We start from the raw sequence: 18,598 nt of genomic DNA, 5'->3' as shown, positions 1-18,598 counted from the left end.
GCTGGGAAATGAAATGCAATATAATGAAGAGAGGAGGGGTAAAAATGAGAAAGATTCAAATGACTAGAACTTCTATAGCTGATGGCAAGGTCATCTATGTTTATAAAAACATAAATTACACATATTTAATTTAGTGTAGACAGAAATTGTGGGTTTGAATTGAGACCATGTGTCCCCCTGAGCAGTCTGATAAATAGAGCAGTTGAGAGCTGAGGCTGACTTGGAGGACTTGTTCATTAATTCTTCTCCTGGTCTTAATTGGAGCCCAGTAGGACTTCTGTTTTAAAGCAGCGTTAGCCCTCAGACAACACGCAGAGCGAGCCAGACAAAGAAGCCGGCAGAACAAAGCCAGATCCCAAATCTGCTACTGCATATTTGCTGCAGGCAAGTCGAGACGGCCCGGTCCCTCTTTTGTGCTGTTTGATTTCATCACTTTTTATTGTATTACAAGTTGAGATACATAAAGCTCGAGTACTTATCTGAGTTCTCGAAAATAGAGAAAAAACTAAGCACTGCAGTATTAGAAGCATCATCCACATTGCTAAATGAATGTTTCCACATTGAATTTTGAATTTTCCAAATGAATTTGTCCAATTAATTTACCAGATTGCTAAATGAATTTTGGATGCAAAAAAGCATCTAATTAAGTTGCATGTTTATGGTTTACATTTTTTTTTTTGCACTTACAAGTGAATTGTGCATTTGGTTACTTTTATTAAGTTGCACTTTCCTAAAAAAAATTCTACGCACCATCATGTCGCTAAAACAGTTTTACGTATCAAACACAAAATAAGTTATTATGAATGTAAATGCTGCTCACTGGCTGTAAAACCCGCTGCAATTTTGCTTGGTTTAAAATAAAAGCTTAAAAAAGTCAGGATTTAAACCCAGGTTGCCTTGCATGTTAATTAAAAATGCATGTGCAAGACTAACAAAGATTACAAATTCATACAGATCCAGTCGTCTAGTATTTTTTATAGCACTTAATACAATCCAGATTGTTTCAAAGTAACTTCACAGTAATAAACAGGAAAACATCAGAATCTATAGCCCCTTTTACACATGCAGTTTTTACTTGTAAATTACCAGTAAATTATTGTAAAGAGATTACGTATAAACAGGACAGGACCTTTTCAAAAATACAGGTAAATTAGTCTTACACTGTTTTACACTGTAGTTAAAATGGCAATTTCCTGGTATGAGAAGTTGTAACAATACCAGTAAATTACAAGTATTAAGCTGTGTGTGAACAAAGAACAGGATTAACTCGTTTAATGTATTACCCCCCTTGTTGAGGCTGCTACCTGGTTGCCTACTTCTAACCCCATCCCACACACCTAATCCAAAACCTACCTATACTGGGGACTCAGTCAGGGGGTTGGGAGTAATAATCTGACAGGGTCAGAATTCGGCACAACCCCAGAGCAGATACAAGGTCAGAACCTGTCTGCTTTGGGACAATTATATAGCTCAGTGGGCTGAGCTTTTTTTTGGTAATAATGTGTGAAGGGTATCTTACCGGTAGAAAGACAGAATGCTGTTGCTTGTGTGAACAGCACATTTATGTATTTACTGGAAAAGTTGTTCTGATAATTTTATGGTAATTTACCAGGATTGTGTGCGAAAGTGGCTTTTTCAAGTATGGGAACTTATTTCAAACTTTTTCAAATATGAGACAAATAAAAAATTCTGCTGTAAAGCAGCTCTAAAAAAGACAATAGAGTCATTATTCAGCTCAAATCAATTAAGTGTTGATCCAGTTCAGTTCAATAAGTGTGTAAAGTACATCAATTATCAAATGAGTTCAATTCAGCTATAAGCAGCTCTACAGAAGACAACAGTGTCGTCAGTTTAACGTTGATTCAGCTCAATAACAGTGTAGAAATCAATAATGAAACATATCTATCTATCTATCTATCTATCTATCTATCTATCTATATATCTATCTATCTATCTATCTATCTATCTATCTATCTATAAAATGTGTGTCTAACCAAGGCCACCAAGTGAGTCAGGACTGTCGTAGTCTTAGAGCTCAAAACAAGTCAGCATCTTGCCAGATTTACTATGGCAAAGTCTACTGCATGATGGCCCAGAATGAAAATAAGCTTAACGATTAGCTTCCAAACACATTTGGGTATTTACAATGCACTGGTGTTGTGCCGGGCCAAACCAAAGGCCCTGCTGTAGGAGTCACATGGGCCCATGAATGCAGAAGTCCACACAAAGACTGAGCGCATCACAGTCTGCTCTTTCTTTCTATTCCGTCACCAGGCCATTCTCTTCACTACACCACACACAGCCGGGGCTTGTTCACAGACAGAGCTAAAGAACAAAATTTACACGAGAAACAAAACTCGAGTTGTGTGCTGGTTGTACACAAGCTGAGGGAGACTAACAGACTCTCTTTGAGAAGACAGGGAGCTCCCAGTGCACTCGGTTCACAGAGGATACGAGTCCTTGGGCATAGAGGGATCCTCTGCTAATGTTTTGAGGTGTGGTGGGGGTGGTCATATAGTAAGACGGTCACGCAGGCATGCTGAGAGAATGGTGTTATTTACAAGCACACACTGTCCTCTGTTGTCTCCTACACACTCTGGCAGTGCCCCCAGGACAAGGGCGACTGGTAAACATACTACAGAGTTCGTACAACAAAGGCTTGCCGCAGTGAAGAGTTATGTTGGCTGACCGGCCATAAACTTAATGAAGAGATTAGCATGGTGCCATGGACACAAATGCAGATCATGAGGTCTCTGCGGCAGGACAGTGGGCGATTGTCATTGCCTTTTTCATCATATTCATCATCATGTCGTAAGTTCGTCACTGGAGTCCACTGCATGGCTGTTGTAAACACAAATGTTTTTGTCAGTTTCAACGACTCTTTAATTATAAGCAGCGATTTTCTCAGTATTTTAATCATAACCATGAGACTTTGAGTACAACCAGCTACGGGTCAACGGCACATAAGTGTGTTGTCTCGTATTGGGAAATAAAATAAGATAAATCTTCAAAAAGTCTAATTTAAAACACATGTGCCAGTTTCTTTGAAATACTCTATTCATGTTGGTTCATATTATTTAGAAAAACATTTATACAATTTTCAGGAAAGTTTTTAATGACTCAAAAAATGTCATGCAAAAACAAGTACAAATAATTGACATTTTCCTTGTACCCTGCGAGGATACACAAGCGAACATTTATTAAAATATTTTTATAAGATAAAACGTTGCAGGGGTCATCTCTATGATTTCATTTACTATTTTATGCTTTTTTATAATTGTTTCTTTACGTTGGTTGCACTTCTTCATTTGGCAGACAAAAATTTGCTTAAAGGGCACCTATTATGCCCCTTTTTACAAGATGTTATATTGGTCTCGGGTGTCCCCACAATGTATTTGTGAAGTTTCAGTACAAAATACCCCACAGTTAATTTATTATAACCATTTGAAAATGTCATTTTTGGGGCCTGTTTTAAAAAGAGCTGTTTTGGTGTGTACCACCTTAAATGTAAATGAGCTGCATATCCCCGCCCAGCCTTTGGATGAGGGCGTAACTTGCATACCTATGGCAATAAACAGTCGGTAGAAGCAGAATGGCTGAGAGTGAGAGACGAGACCCGCTGTTTTGTATGGCATTCAGCCGTACATGTTTGAACCAGAATCAGACCCAGATGATGAAGAGACTCCGGCAGAAAAAACACAAATGAGAATGGACCAGGACGTCTCGGAATGGTTATTTGATACATTTATGTACTTATAGAGTTGTAATCGCGTCCCCTTTGCAATTATGGATGTGCAACACACACACACAAACTGTGATAACGTTGGCGAAATTTTTTGAAACCACAAACACAAATACTGTGATAACGTTTGCTACGTACAAACGAAATTACATTTATGCGAGGGACCTGTTGCGTCATGTTTACATTACTTGTCGTACAGGTGCTTATGTGGCAAATGTGAGAAGATGGCTACAGAACAAGAAAATATATGCTGCAGGGAGATAGAACAGATATTCATTTATTTACATTTGTAATTATTGCAAAAAATAATACGTGACATAAAACTGTCTGACGCTATTTGTTGTATCGAAGGTTACAAGACGGATGAAACAGCAATTTTGATGTCTTGTCTTTACAGAAAACATGCACAGTTTTTAATACAATATCTTTAAAAAAATATTTATAAACGTGTGATTACACACTATATAAACAAGGTTTAAATTATTACACAGACATCCTACGACGACGACAACAACTTTAGACGCACTTGTTGTTGAATTGGCTGACATCGACTGAAATGACTATTTGCTGACATCGACTGAAATGACTATTTGCTCAAAAATCATAAAATACACTTACTTCTACTGGAGGTGATGTTGGATCGCGAACAGTAGGCAACGATCCACACTTGTGGATTAACTTTGAAGCAAGACCTGCTTTGAATTGACCCTCGTTCACAAAACAGTCTGTCAGAAAATGATTCGCGCAAACATAAACATATTTTGGAAGTTTAAGTGGCGCCTTTCCTTCCTAAATAAAATCTCTGATGTCGGAAGTAAGTGAAAACTACTATGAACATTATTACATCCCACAACAGAAGAGTTATGTTTCTTAGGAGACATTTTTGACACGGCAGCACAAATCGTCCGAACACCGGCTGTCGTTGAAACAATGGAGGCTGGTGTACAGATCACCGAGGGCGGGATCTATGCCAAAACCACAGTGTCAATCAAACCACGTCGGTGGGGCTTGCTCAATTCTACGTCACATTGAGCCGAATCTTAGAACAGCTCGTTCTGAGACAGTGCTTATGATTTATTGAGATTGTAAAAAAAAAAAAAAACACTGGGTGGATTTTTATCATTCTAGGGTGGTTTTGCTCACACACTGCCAACACACATTTATCTTCAAACACCATGTAAAAGTGAATTTTGCATAATAGGTGCCCTTTAACTGCTTTGCGAATTGTCTCAAAAAATGTATCCTTTTTTTTATGACACTTTTTTCAGGACTATCTAACCCTAACCATGGCACTTTTAAGCTTAGAAAAAACAAAAACAAATCAAAAATACTATCTTGATCCAATATTAAAATATGCATTCAAGTCATTGTATGTATGTTTTTTTTAAATTTTTTTTATAAATCATTAGACAAATAAATAAAAATCAAGACATTGAGCCATAAACATTACAATTTCATCGGACACAAATGCTAGCAAACAGATTTCAGCTATACCATCTTCTCCTAGAACACTTTAAAGGTTCATACTGTTTACATCCTCCATGAATCAATCTCAGATAAATCATTTTTAAAAGGATTGGGGAGGACTGCAGTGACTTTCCATGACCATAAAGCAGCCTGGTGTCCATTTTTAAAAGAAGAAGAAAAAAAAACAATTATCGCTTTACTGCCAAACACCACATAAAGACCTCGACAGAGAGCTGATATAAAAACAAGCCAAGCACAAACTTACGGAGTGGAGGTCAAAGGCTGTCAGTGCAGGACATGAAATCACAACCTGACACAAATGGACACTGGGAATCTACTATGCCACACGTCCCCCCCCACTTACTTACAGGCCAGAAGATACTAACTGAATTACCAGTGATGGCTAACCCATCCATCATGGCCACCAGAAGCCATGAATCAAGCATCCAAGTGGTCATGGGAACAGGTCTCAGCGTCCCCACTTACGGCACCATGTCTAAGGATCTGTAGTCTCTTTGCAGAGTGAAAGGATTGATATGATGGATACTGGGGGAAGAAATCAATACCATGAAAACAGAAAAGAGGGCATATAGGGACTGCATCTTGGGGCATCCAACATCGTAAATAAGCAGGTCGCACTTTAGCTTTAGAGCATTACAAAGCTGAGAGCCGAACACAAACCCCTCTTCTATCGGAAGTCATTAAATCAGCTATTCTTCTGACATAAGTCAGGAAGTATCTGAGTGAGAGGACCAGTGGCCTGCCGGAATGACAAATGTGGCTGTCGTTTATAATAGAGACAACCTATAGATGTTCAATAAAGAAAGAGCAGCACAATGAGAGGTCCTAATACTGTTTCTCATCTGTGCTTTGATTGTAGAGCAGCACCTGCAAGTTATCTTTGGTGATTTATCATGGACATGAAATCGTTTTGATATCAATCTGATAAATAATGTCCATGAAACTTTCATGTTTCTAATCTTTGTTTGTGTATGTCTTTGTATTTAGTCTGGATGCATATTGCACACCAAAATGATGTGTGTAGAGTGTTAACTGAAATCAACAGTTCCAATCAGATTAGTTTGTGCAACTTAGGTTTAGAGTAAGTCACTCACTCACTCACTCACTCTGCAAAAACTTTTCTGAGTTGGTAGCACTAAATCTTTTGAAACATTCAGAATTGAATGCACTTAGATGCATGTTAAATAGATAAGCAGAACTGTATGCTCCAGTTGTTTTTTAAGTTATATAATAAAATTAATAACTATAAGAATTATATAAGAATTTTAATATTACAAATTAATATTGTAAAAATTATTTGTAAAAGTAGCAAAATTTCATTAGCAAAAAGGTCCGCTTTCCATTGTAAGTAAAGTGATGCATGAATTTCCGCTCGCAACTATTCACTTTCAAGCCAAGCAGTTTTCTATTAGTAAACAGAAAAAAAATCATGTGACTAACTTGAACATGGTACAAAATCTGCATGCGAAAATCTGTCGCCGTCACACGCAATACCAATTCCGCATGGATGTGAAACTTCCCTGAATAAAGATAAATGTGACTGCACCTTAATCCATTGTACTTAACTCTTACATAATAATGCAATACATCGAAAGAAAGAACAGAGCCCAGGTTTTACAAAACAATTTCATTCTCGCTTCATGTATTCTTTTATATCAACACTTGAATGTGGGTGAGTTCCATAAAAAAAACACAATTTTAAACAAAAAGCTGAGAAAATAGTCTAGGTCCGAATAGGATTCAGAAAGATGATCGAAACATAGATGGAATAAATCGAGTCCATGAATACCCCCAAACAGTCATATAGCTCTTCCTGGGTTGACATTTCATTCAGTAACGTTAGGCAGTGTTGATTCATATGCCGTTTAATGTTTGATGATCACGTTATTTTACATGTGCATAGGCAATGATTCTATCGTGTTTTTGTCTGCTTCTTTTTCGCCTGTGTTTTGATCCAAAGATTTACTCTGTCAGAAGGTGCGTAATAGCACCCCCAACCATATAACAGGCAAAACCTGGATTGCCAGAAAATTGCGTCTTTGGCAGGGAAAGAATATTCCAATCGAAAATTCTATATAAGTCTACTAAAAGTTAAATAAAAAAAACAGTAGATGGTCACTTCACAATGGTCTCTTCCTATCTAAGTAGGTGGTTCTTGGCCAGAAAACGTTAAAATGAGGACCGGTGTTTATGCCGCAAGTCAAAAGTCTGGCTTCACTATATGCATGTATGAACCAATATTTTCCTGAGGCTGTTGTGTCTCTTAGACCGATTGACAGTTGCTGACAGGGCTGGGAGTTCAAGAAAGTGCTTAAACAGAGTTAGAGAGCTTTTCTGGCTCTTGTTTTGACAGATAGTACTTCTCGTTTTATCTCTTTTGCTAAACCCACAGGTGTTTTCAAATGCTGCTCATGTCCTCTCCTCTAAACACCAGCTGAGGCCACAGTCTCCATTCTCACCACGTTGTAGCATGATAGTTATGGTAAATGGCTCGGTATATCACTGGGTTATTATGACAATATTCATTCTTGGCTCATTCATCTATGACTGTGTAAGACGTGGCAAATGGTGGCACTTAAAAATTAAATATGCTCTTCAAAATTAAATATACTCTTGATTCAAAGTGATCTGAAGGAGAGTTTTTCCCGGTTAAGCATAATTTCGCAACGTACGATGTGCGACGTCGAAGAAAAGCATTAAAAAAACATGACCCTCACGGATGAACGCTATAATCACACCATAACTCAGTAGAAAGAAGGGACACCGATCATTTATTAGTGGCCCCGCTCCAGACCAAACAAATGCAACCTTCTTAATGTTTTCTAGAATATATATAAATCAACATATAGAGCTTTACAGGCTTGACCTTTTAACCTTGTGGTTTATATGCTCAATACATTTCTTCTCAGTACAAGTCATTTGAAACATTTGGCAGATGGCCCACTGACATCACCTTTTTTGCAAATATTATCTGAGGCAATAACTTTGAAAAATGACACAAAAATGAATACCTTGCTGTGTTGCAGCATGGAGAGAGTTATCTATTTATAATAAACTGTGTTTTTTGGAATGAGTTTGAAATGTGTGTATTAAATTAACACACAGCTATGTTTTCGGACACTGAGGTAGTCACTGCATAATATGAACCGGCTTTTCCCGAAACGTGTCCTCATCTCACATCTGACATTCCTGCAGTAATTAGCTGAGGCAGACTGCTCTCTTCCAGAGCTTTCAGGAAGTGGTTTCGCTGGGGCTAAATATACATTAGAGTGTGTTGTTTCAGCCCAAGCAATGTAAATGAAACAGGCATTCATCAGGTGGCAGGGGATTTATGGGCACAGATCGCACCTTCTTTAGTGGCTCGGCTCCCAGACACTGTGCCAGGAAGACTCACAGAGAGAGAAATGTAAATGCTAGCCATTTCACAGAATTTCAAATCTAAATCTAATCGAGAATTGGTGTCTTTTTTTATTAAGCTTTTAAAGCTTTTAATAGATGAAAAAGGGGGCAGTGTGTAAAAGACACTGAACATAAAGAGAAATCTATAGTTATCCTTGGGAAACATCTGTAATTAAATTGATTGAGTAACTGAGATGACTCTCTATTGAATTATGTGAGGAATCTTTGTGAAGATACATATCTTTTCTAAGAATCTGAGGAAAAACTCCTGCCTCCTGCACTAATACAGAACTCAGGCTGACCGGAAGATACTAGGAAAGAAATGTTTGGGAACTCATGATTATGATTTAGCATTCACTCAAACGAACACAGACACTCTCATCTCCACACACAATGTTCCTGGTGATGGAAGCTTCTTAATTCACATTTATTGGACTGAAGACAAACGTTCAGCATTATTATGATTAAGATCTTGAATAATTCATCCTGAAATCAGTTGTTACATTCCCAATTTGCTTTTTCTTTTTCTAAAAAGACCATTATGTTGCTCTGACCAGGCTGCACATACACTCTACAAAAGGTTTCAATTATGACCAAAATGGGTTTTACATCCTGATGCAGTTGGAGAAACTTGTACGGTATTACAATGCCAAATGTCCCTACTGGCAGAGAGATATCATTGAATTAGTTATCCTGAGAAATAAAGAAGAAGCTCTGCGAAGCTTTATACTGTAAGCAGTTAAAAGGATCTGGAAATGAGCCCATCAGAGATCTCTCTGCCTTTTACCAACATTTTAATGATTTTCTTCTGTAGAAAACAAAAGAGATATATATATATAGATGTATATATAAGTCTCAGTGTTTTTGTCCATACAATGAAAGTCAATAAGCGCGTCCCAATTACTTATGCACTATTCTATGCCGTTTTGTAGTATAAATAGTGTGAGTAGTGTTCACACTGAAAATTCCAAATAGAAAAAGTGCATTTTAAATACTCGGTTGATGCACTTAATTAACCGAAAAAACGAAGTGTGGAATGTTGGACACTTCCTGCACTCATCTGTCGCAACTTTCATTACAGGGGAGGGGGCAAGGCTATCAGACTCTGATGTTGAATGATACAATAACCTTATAAAATCCATACACTACACGGTTGAGTACACAGTGCATAAGTATATAGTGTATAACGGCAGAATGTAGTGCATCATTTGGGACACAACTAATGTTGTTTGATTCCCAAAGTTCTTCAAAATTTGTTTTGTGTTCCACAATAGAAATAATGTTATACTGGTTTGGAAAGACATGAAGGTGAGTAAATTATGACACAATCTATATATTTTTTATGTCGACATGAGATGAAAATTTAGCCTATCTATTTTTATGTTATTGATCTTATTGTGAATGATTCATCCATGCAAAACACTTTAATTAATTATATATATATTTTTATTCATAATGCTAATTAAAAATTGTAATTGTAACTTGATTTTACAATTACTGTAGATAACTTCTCTCTGGTGACGGCCTAAACTTCTCCAATCATCTAGTCTGCTAAAACTCTACCCATTCTTACAATACACAGCAAGCTTATTCAGATCTCCCGCCATTTTTGAGTGTAACGCCCACATCTCAAAATACAATCAATGAGCGAAGAAGAGAACCAAGTTCCCGCACTACAATTTTCTTTTTCGATAAAACGTTACACTCGGGTGCACGTCACAATACGAAAACAAAATAAAAATCTGTCGCTACTTTCCGTTTCATCGCGGCTTTAAGAACTTTTTTTATCTCCCAAGTTTCTTGTAGTTCCCTAAAGAACCCTTTACAGCGAAAAGGATGCTTGATAATAAGTACGTTTTTGCTGAACTGAAGGTGCTGCACATGAGCACTGAAAAACTTTGAGTTTTTTTTTACCATGTGCACTTGTTTTATGTTTCTGGACCTTCTTGTCATGGAATGATTCTTACAGATGTTGTTTTCCTCAGAATGTTCCATTGCCACTGGCCAGAATCCAAACACACAGCGCACAATGATGGTATAGAGTGTGTAAACTCTAATGAGGGCATAGCAAGGCCTCGACCTAACTCAAGAAACAAGAGTCTGCACACTTCCCTCTCTCTCTTGTTCGTCAAAGTCGACCACACGCTCCTCACTCATCACTAAAACATTGGCCCTAAAGCCATGTAAAGCACAGTAATAAAAACATACAGAAGATCAAAATCTCACTTCACTCTTAAAAATGACTGGGTCACATTCTCCTCATGAGCTTTGGTTAAAATGAGAGCTAAATATTTCACGCCACTCGCAATAATTATTCCACTGTTCTTGGACTGCAAACAAAATGAAATATGGATCACAGGGATTTGGCGCGCTGTACACAGGTCCCTCTTTTCAGAACTGAATATCTGATAGTGCTGCAACCTGTGCCTCGGTTGACCTTTCTCAAGAGTTTTCAGCATTGTCCACTGACATTTGCATTATTTAATGGCATGTTTTATTAAACTAGAACAAGGCTTACAAATAACAGACTGGATTTAAAATTGACAGGAAGTAAAAAGCGCCAACTCTGCTGCCTGGATCTGACTTCTGAGTCTTTCTCTCTCTGTCTTTCTCTCTCTTTTTTTGCACCTTTGCTCTAGCTGACTGACTCCAGCTGTGGAACTTCTATAGAGGGATGTGCTCTCTGACAGCTAGAGGTAACAAGAGATTTATGTGTTTTGCTATAAACTTGCAGGTGCAAATCCTGTAGATCACACACTTTTATAGATGGACTATAAAACTGATTCATAAAGAGAAATGTTGTGCTGCATTGTGCGCTTTTTGACTGTGCCGACATTGCAACACGCTATGAGTGAGTTTAAACAAACACACGCTGGCAAGGCAAGATGGATGTTCTACCAAATCAAGACACTGCATACCATGATATTATATTTCAAATCACAGGCGTAAGCAAATATATTTAAACCTTATGTTCCTGATGCATCACACCCATCATAATAACTCAAACAAGACTAACATGATCTGAAGAAAATAAGCAGTATTTTAAGTAGTGGTTGCCAGGGTGTTGATATGTAGTTGCTAAGGTTTTTTATGGTGGTTGCTGGGTAGTCCAAAGGAGCTAATTCTATATTAGGGGTGTGTCTGAATATGTCCGTAATCACCCCCATCCCTTAAATAGGGCATAATTTGAAGGGACAGTCATTTGTAGTGGTGTCCAAAACCATAGTGGACGTTATCGAGTGCACTCATTCAATCCCAATAATGAGTGTACAACCGATTTACGCTCAACAGAACAGAACAGAACGAATGCATTGGTGAATCATCAGTCCAAACCGATGGTCCAATGTGCATACAGCATAATATCATATAGTTATAAGTTAACCTTTTTAATTGATTATTAAATTGTTTATTTAAGGTTTATACATAGTTTCCAAGATATTTTCATTACTACTGGAGCTGCCAGTTTGCCAAGTTTCAAATGATTATTAAACATCAAGCAGTTACTATGCAAAACCGGCAGTCCTTCGGGCAAACTCAGTCTCACTCGTTTTCATTCACTCCCTCAAGTTAACTATATCAATGGACTAATGTAGGGAAGAGTGAATGAGGGTATTGGGGTGATTCCGGACAAAGCCACCATATCTGTGTTTAGACCTAATTGGATGTGTGTGGAGCTTGAATATCAAAAGTGGTACAAAATTAAAGGGACAGTTCACGGAAAACTTACATTTTGAGAAATGTCTATTTTTTATTTAGACATACAATGAAAGCCAGTGTGCTTCAATGTTGTTTTCGCACTCCAATATTCTTAAAATGTCTTTCATGCTCCACAGAAAAATAATTTCCATAGAAGCCATACAGGTTTGGAACAACATGAGTGAGAGTAAATGATGACAGCATTTTCATTTTTTGGGTGAACTGTCCTTTTAAATGAAATGTCACCTCTGTTTCATTTATATTTTCCGTTGAACTAATATGCTTTGTGTAATTAATAAAAAAATAATAACTAATATATAAAAGTAAAAGGTAAAAAAGGTAAGTTTGATTGCCCTGAGAAATAATAGCATGTCTTCTCAAACAGGTTTTTGAGGAATCATTCAGGTCTGTAACACAAACAGTATGGGCTAAATTATGCATACATGTTTAATAATTATGATTAGGGTTTTGTTTAAATCACTACCCCTAAGATTACATGGTAATTTATTACTTACACATTCATTCAGACATAGTGACACTTAACCATATTTTAGCAGCAAGTCTAAAATCTAATAAATCAGGAGAAGTGGAAAGTAATTATTTTCCCAAGCTAACTGAATCAGCAAGGTTAGTGAAGGACACGTCAAGAGCACGACTGCGCTTCTTCAAGCCATTCATGGGTTCCCTGCATTTCTGCATTCAGGCAAGGGGACAGACGTAGCATCAGCTGGTGGGCTCTCAGGACTCCTAATGGAATAATGCCATGCTAACCAAATGGGGCTAATCCAGCATACAGGGCCTAAATCCTATCATTGATGTGTCAGATGTCATCAGAGCGTTAGCGAATGAAGACCCCCTGCATGGAGAGAGTAAACAGTTTACAGAGAATCGCTCACAGATGCACGCAAGGTCACACTCTTGGAAAAGTCAGTGAGAGGTGTGTTTAACAGAATATTGCTGACAAGATAAGAAGCACTACTGCCGCAAAACAAGCCATATACCCTTATATGAAACTCATGCTGTTACTTAACAAAATTGTAGGGCATGTAACTATAAATAGTAGTTGAAGTCCTAGCTGTTTGCATTTGCAATTTAGTAATTGAAACGATTGCAGTTTTGTACATTGTTTCTGTGCACAATAGCTACAAGAGATTCAATTGTAAACTTAGTACATCTTCTCTAATGAATATCCTGTCATAATTTAATGACCAACATGTTGTTCCAAACTTGTATGACTTTCTTCTTTCCATGAAACACAAAAGGAGGAATTTAAAATCATGTGGTGCTTGCTCTCTTCCATGCAATAGCAATGTATGGGGACTGAAATTGATTCATTAAATGTATAACAATATTATATTATATTATATTATAATATATTATATTATATTATTTTAATCATCTGTCAAAATACTCAATTTTAATTGGCTGGAAGGAGTGCAATAAAATAGTTTACACTCTCAAACAGAGATTGGAGATCATACTGCTCACACAGAAACATTCAAGTGGATGGCAAGTTATCAACGACTACTATTAAGAAAAAAAAGAAAATAGCTTCGCTACTGAATTGCTACATTATATTTCTCAGCAACGAGGGGGTAACATTGCTGGTTTTGAAGTAATTAAACTCACAGCTTCGTTGTTATGAGAGAGACACTGCAAAGATGCAGGTCTCAGCTCTCTCTCTCTCAATAATTACAAAACAATCTTTAATTCATTAATTCTAGCAATTGTAATCTTACGCACTACTTTATCTCTGTGTCTCATTTAAAGCAGGCAGAAAACTAGATCTAATGAGCCGTAACTGATGAAAATAAGCATAATTTTTACCTTTCTGGTCAAATATTGCAAACATCAACACAACACTGCAACAACACTGCAAACATCAATAACAGCTTTAAAACCCTTTCGCATGTATGATCACACCGGTGTGATCAGTCTTGGCTGGTCCCTGGAGCATACGATCACACCAGTGTGATCAGTCTTGGCTGGTCCTTGTTGCGTACGATCACACCGGTGTGATTAGAACGGTCAGTGCATCACGTGATCAACTGCTAAATTCAAACGTGCTTTTCACGTGTTGACTGGCGCTGAACCAGAGACGGACGCACTCAGTGCTGTCACATATGACAACTATTGAGTGTTTTCAACCACATAATGTTTATTTTAGGTTTCAGACACTTAAATACACATAATTACTAGCAAAACAATGATTCTGAGTTTGTAAAAAACACACTGATGTCAATGGAAGCGGGAATAATAATCCTTTCCATTATAATAAGACAACACTTTTATTCATATCAGATACACATTGTGTAAGTAGCTTTAAATATTACCATATTCTTATCCCAGTTCACCGGCCACTTACTTTCATGTATTTCGTGAGAAGTGGAGGAATTGATGTGTTGTAAACCCAACAGATCCGATTCTCTGAACTGTGAAACGAACTAACATGGCGGCGCCCATCGCACAAACAGCTCAACTAACGCGATCGTTATAAAGGTGTTACAACAAAACACTTCCACTTGCACATATTTGACAATCGGAATATCAGTGTTTCATGCTATAGCTAATACATTTGTGTATATTTTTAATAAAAAAGGAAAAATTACATATAAGCAGATCATCATTCATTCAGCGCTGTGTTGTGGTTGCGCTGTGCCACGTGACAAGCAATGACGCGTCACCATGGAAACATTAAAGTCACAGGTTCTAAATAACGGTCGCCTTGAAAAACTCACGCTGGGGCGTCAGTTAGAATATTTTAAACTGACGTGTGAAAGGGTTAAGTTGTAGATGCTAGCAAATGAGCATTGTATAAATGGGATAATCCATAGCTAGTTTATGTAAGTATCCCTTACATATAATGTAATATAACATTCTATAATATAATTTATTACAGTGCTCTCTGTAATGCTTGATTCTGTTTGTGTCGTTTCAAGTTCAGTCATTTCCCGATAATGACGGTAATCCACAGCAAAGTTGTATAATGACCGGCCGCTCATCGGGTATTTGGGGCCGGTGATTATTACACAGCCGGTGCCATCTTACACCTTAATTATTGACTGTATTTACTATAAAATGAAACCAGAGGAATTCAGCATAAACAGTAGGCCTATATGGTAGTAATGTTAAAAAATGTCATTTGTCTTTTTCCTAGAATGGTTGTTTTGTACATTATAACGGATTGTAAGATAAGAAACAGGTAAGATTTAAAACAGGCTCTTCTCAAATCAATGTCATGCCACCTTCATTATTTATGTGGTGAAAGCTGTATAATAAGTCATATGACTGTACATTATCTCTTAAATCTCCATCTTGTTTGATCATATAGGCTCAAAGCTGCTTGCTAGGAACGTGTCTAATACTTTAGACGCTTCGTGTCGGGGTCCTGATCACCCTGTCAGGATTTATTTTGAGATAACAACTAGGAATGTATTTTATGCCTTGCATGTAATATAAATAAACAATGTTTTTATATTATATTATATATAATTTATTTTATTTCTAAAGTGAACTAACCCTTTATTGAACTAAATTGAAAAAGTTTAACCTTCACGTACCTCTTAATTGTACTATGCAAACACAGCACTTTGTGGACACATACTCGAAGGACGCAGTTCGACAAAGAGAGAGAGATAGAGAGAGAGAATATGAACAATATGAAGAAGCAATGCACTGAAATGTCAGCATCTAATGGAGTCCAGGTTGTTAAAGTAAGCTCTCGGAGCCCCTACCGTGCACACAGCGGAGCGGCGGCGTATGTGACCTCCGCCCTGTGTACTCATTGTAATGTGCTGAGGATGGTGAAGAGGACGCCCAGCGCAACAAAGCTCATTTACAGCTGTATACAGCGGCGTACATATAGAGAACTCTAACCTACAGCAACACCAGACCGATCAATAACACAGTCAATACCTTATTTTTCATCTAATTTAAACAAAACGTACAGACGCCCCGAGTGCTACGCCAACAGGTTTATGAATTCTAGACGTGCTGGAAATGCATTTTGGCTCGGGCTTTAACATCCCTCAGAACAAGCAATGAAAATGGGGCCATGATCACTTTAATCATTACCTGCAGTCTGGGAGAGTCAGTCAGACGAGAACTTGAGGGTGGAGGGGGACGTTTTGAAGACTCCATCTCCCAAAGTCAGGTCATCATTTCCAAGCAAGTTCCCACACAAAACCATTAGCATTATAGAGGCTAACAGCGGGGAATTCAGAGGTATCACCATTAACACCCAGAAAGCCATCACTTAATTAATTAATGGGCTCAGATTTAATTAAGTAATGAGGTCCTGTTTTATCGTCGGATGTGTGATAGCAGACTGCGAGGAGATCCCTCGCATACATCTAAAATCAGAAACGAGGGCAGTTAAATCTGACAACCAGTGAAATGTCACTCTATCAAAGATAATGAGTAATATCTCACCCCAGAATCTATTTCCTGATGAATTAAACATTTGAGATTACACCACAAACAGCTGGATACTGGCTGATTCATGACAGCCATAAAGACATATCCAATCTCATTTTAATCTCCATTATTCATAAAGCGTGAAACATCCCACACGGTATCTGTTCAATAATTACCAGCACTATCATGATGATGTTTAGGAACAACTGCCATATACCGGATCTAAATTTCCCATGATTTTGATGAGCCATGTGGGGTTTCGTCTTCATCAGAATGGAGCAATGGGTATAAAATGTGTAGCATTTCATCTTGACAACAGCAATTTATTTTGAGCTCTGCTAAGAATTGTTATATAGCTTATGCTGTATACTTACAAGTCTGCAATTACCAGACCCACACAAAATCTGCACCCAGGTCAATGACATGTATAACAGTCCATGATAAAGAAAAGGGAAAAACAAAACAAAAATATAGTTTAAAATGCATGTGGCAACCAAGTTCTACAACCAAGTTGTAAAAAAGTTGCATTTTAGTTGGTGTAACCAAGTAAAAAGCAATATAGAATTGTATTTCTATTATTATAAAATTTTCCTTGCACATTGAACACAGATAAATGTATACATATTTATCAAATTATTTTAAATTTAGCATATTTGCAAGTATTTTTTTTTACAAATATTATGCATTATTAATTCATAAATATAATTTAAAGTTTTTGAGTCACAACACTTGACATTTAAAAACGTTGCCTTGTCAATTATATTATACAGGTCCTTCTCAAAAAATAGCATATTGTGATAAAGTTCATTATTTTCCATAATGTAATGATAAAAATTTAACTTTCATATATTTTAGATTCATTGCACACCAACTGAAATATTTCAGGTCTTTTATTGTTTTAATACTGATGATTTTGGCATACAGCTCATGAAACCCCAAAATTCCTATCTCAAAAAATTAGCATATTTCATCCGACCAATAAAAGAAGTGTTTTTAATACAAAAAAAGTCAACCTTCAAATAATTATGTTCAGTTATGCACTCAATACTTGGTCGTGAATCCTTTTGCAGAAATGACTGCTTCAATGCGGCGTGGCATGGAGACAATCAGCCTGTGGCACTGCTGAGGTGTTATGGAGGCCCAGGATGCTTCGATAGCGGCCTTAAGCTCATCCAGAGTGTTGGGTCTTGCATCTCTCAACTTTCTCTTCACAATATCCCACAGATTCTCTATGGGGTTCAGGTCAGGAGAGTTGGCAGGCCAATTGAGCACAGAAATACCATGGTCAGTAAACCATTTACCAGTGGTTTTGGCACTGTGAGCAGGTGCCAGGTCGTGCTGAAAAATGAAATCAGATGGAAGCATGAAGTGCTCCAAAATCTCCTGATAGCTAGCTGCATTGACCCTGCCCTTGATAAAACACAGTGGACCAACACCATCAGCTGACATGGCACCCCAGACCATCACTGACGGTGGGTATTGACAATGGACTTCAGGCAGTTTGGCATTTCCTTCTCCCCAGTCTTCCTCCAGACTCTGGCACCTTAATTTCCGAATGTCATGCAACATTTGCTTTCATCCGAAAAAAGTACTTTGGACCACTGAGCAACAGTCCAGTGCTGCTTCTCTGTAGCCCAGGTCAGGCGCTTCTGCTGCTGTTTCTGGTTCAAAAGTGGCTTGACCTGGGGAATGCGGCACCTGTAGCCCATTTCCTGCACACGCCTGTGCACGGTGGCTCTGGATGTTTCTACTCCGGACTCAGTCCACTGCTTCCGCAGGTCCCCCAAGGTCTGGAATCGGTCCTTCTCCACAATCTTCCCTAGGGTCCGGTCACCTCTTCTTGTTGTGCAGCGTTTT

General features: G+C 37.8%; 1 long non-coding RNA gene across 1 annotated transcript in view; it reads right to left on the bottom strand.

The window, feature by feature from the left end:
* LOC143702498 (uncharacterized) overlaps positions 1-18,598 on the bottom strand; it is a 158,043-nt gene that overhangs the window by 1,273 nt on the left and 138,172 nt on the right. The gene's annotated exons all lie outside the window — the stretch shown is intronic.

The sequence above is a fragment of the Siphateles boraxobius genome, unplaced genomic scaffold (genome assembly GCF_051911475.1).
Source record: "Siphateles boraxobius isolate OS27281-9 unplaced genomic scaffold, OSU_SipBor_1 35, whole genome shotgun sequence".
Lineage (NCBI taxonomy): Eukaryota > Metazoa > Chordata > Actinopteri > Cypriniformes > Leuciscidae > Siphateles > Siphateles boraxobius.
Note: the sequence above shows the minus strand (reverse complement) of the source record. Positions and strands in the feature narration are given on the sequence as shown.